Source organism: Egretta garzetta, unplaced genomic scaffold (assembly GCF_000687185.1).
Source record: "Egretta garzetta isolate BGI_Z169 unplaced genomic scaffold, ASM68718v1 scaffold149, whole genome shotgun sequence".
Classification (NCBI taxonomy): Eukaryota; Metazoa; Chordata; class Aves; order Pelecaniformes; family Ardeidae; genus Egretta; species Egretta garzetta.
In genome coordinates, this window is record NW_009269998.1 from 2,353,384 (window position 1) to 2,355,766 (window position 2,383).

A 2,383-nucleotide genomic window follows, 5' to 3' on the forward strand; every position below is an offset into this window, starting at 1 on the left:
AAGACTGTATTTTTTTTTCTCCTGTATGTGTAGGTAATGCCACTATAGTAATAAACGGGTTAAAATTAAGTACCGGCTTTGTTAAGAGTATGATATAAAACTGTTTGAGAGCGTTGTAAATGGAGAGGCTTGCCTTATGCATATTTTAGCAGAAACAAATCAATGTTTTAGCTAACATTTATTGTTTCAGAACATAGTGTTTGGCATAATTGTCTATAAACTCCAGAAGGCTATTGTAAGATGTGCGTTAGCGGTATCTTTTAACGTACATCTTACTGAATTTTGCCAGAAATTTAATTTTAACTGAGACAGGCTTCTTTTTGACCACTGTATTGTGACTTGCCGTGAATCGCCTTCCGGCGGTGTTCTTGTGACTGCCTCTGCGCTCCTCTGGTCTGAAAGCCCTGATCTCCTCACTCAGGGCTGTGGTTCCTGAACTGGAGGTGGCAGGGAGCGCCTGGGTATCAAGTACCGAGCTGTAGTACCGTGCACAACCATAAAACACCCTTTGTAGAAGAGTTTTGTCATAAGCTACCAAGAGGCAGCTGGTGATTCAGTAGCTTTTTTTTTTGGGGGGGGGTGTCCCGTTTTAAATACTTAATTTTGATAGCAGTGGGAAGTACTATACCATACACCCTCTAGAATACAACCCAATCCATTGATTCATGTCCCAGTGTAGAAGCTGAGGTTTTGTATGGTTATAACTTACGACATATCAAAGACCAGAGTTCACAGACACGTTGCTATAGTTGGTGGATAACGTTTCCCTGTCCTTCCCAGAGACGTATGCAACAAAAGCAGGTATAATGTCACCAGTCATTTTCAGGACTCTTCATTTCTGTCCGTGCCTTTTGTCAATTCTGCTCTGATCTTAGTGATCCTATGCAGCGTCATTTAAACTGAAATTTTTAGGCCATTAGGTGACAGAAACGAATTCCTAATCCGCTAACCAAAGGAGCAGCACTGGTACAGAGTACTGGGATGCAGGGGATGGTGTTCTTTGAGCCTGGCCTAAAGCGATCTGTAGGAGACTTAACTGAAACCATCATCTGTCTGTGCTTTAGAATCAAGGGTTTCCCTTGGGGAGATGATAAGTACTCTCTCCGTTTTCATTCTGCTCCCCAGAAGATGGTAATACCTTCTGCAGCTAGCGGGTACGATTATGCATTGATTTTGATGGAAGGTTGAACACTGCAGGTGTTTAGATGTAACAGACAATTTTTGTTTTTCTTCTTCAGGAGCTTAAATGTGTGTCAGGAATTTGTCTCTCCATTAAATAATGGCAGAGGGGATTATGTCAGGACTTGCATAGGTAAGTGGAGTTTGATATTTGAAAACGTGTAGCTGGCTGAAATTCATCACAGCAAAAGCAAGTCGCGTATTTATCTAGAGTTTATTCTAAATTTAGGAATTCTTGAATCGTCTGCTCAGCCTACATGAGGAAACTTGATATTTAAGATGCATTTATTTCGGGATAATGACATCAGTTACAGGGGTTGGTCTAATATAAAGGTGTGGATGGAAAAACAGCTGTTTAATCAGCCGGGTTACAAATTGTCTTTGCTGAGATGGAGTGGTGTTAACTTTTTTCCCTAAGTTCCTCATGTGTCGTATACGTGTCTGTGTGTGACTTCCCCACCAAAATGTGATGGTGCTGTCTCCAAGGAGTCGACTTGAGACCATGCCAAAATTTTAGGACACCCATCTCCTTTTCAAATAGGAGAGGTGAGAAACCCTGGTACAGAACTGTCCCACACTTTACTAGGACTGGTAACAGATGACTGATAATGGCAGTGGCTGCAAACGCCCTTTTTGCCCTGTGGGTAGCCCGGTAGATCCCCGCTCCATATCATGAGCTAGAGCCTGCTTGCCTCTGTCTCACCACGAGACCGAGTAGAGCCATTGGCCTGAGCAGGGCTGCGCCTCATGAAATTCTAAATTCCTTAAAAGCTGCATTACGATGAGAGGGTTCTTGGTCTTAAGCCTAACTTAAGCCCATGAGATCACAGAATCACAGAATGGCAAGGGTTGGAATGGACCTCCAGAGATCATCTAGTCCAACCCCCCTGCTAAAGCAGGCTCTCCTAGAGCATTCTACACAGGACTTCATCCAGGCGGGCTTTGAATATCTCCAGAGAAGGAGGCTCCACAACCTCCCTGGGCAGCCTGTTCCAGTGCTCTGTCACCCTTAGAGTAAAGAAGTTTTTCCTCATATTCAACTGAAACCTCTTATGTTTCAGTTTGCACCCATTGTCCCTAGTCCTGTCGCTGGACACCACTGCAAACAGACTGCTTCCATCCTTGTGACTTCCGCCCTTAAGATATTTGTATGTGTTGATAAGGTCCCCTCTCAGTCTTCTCTTCTTCAGGCTGAACAAGCCCA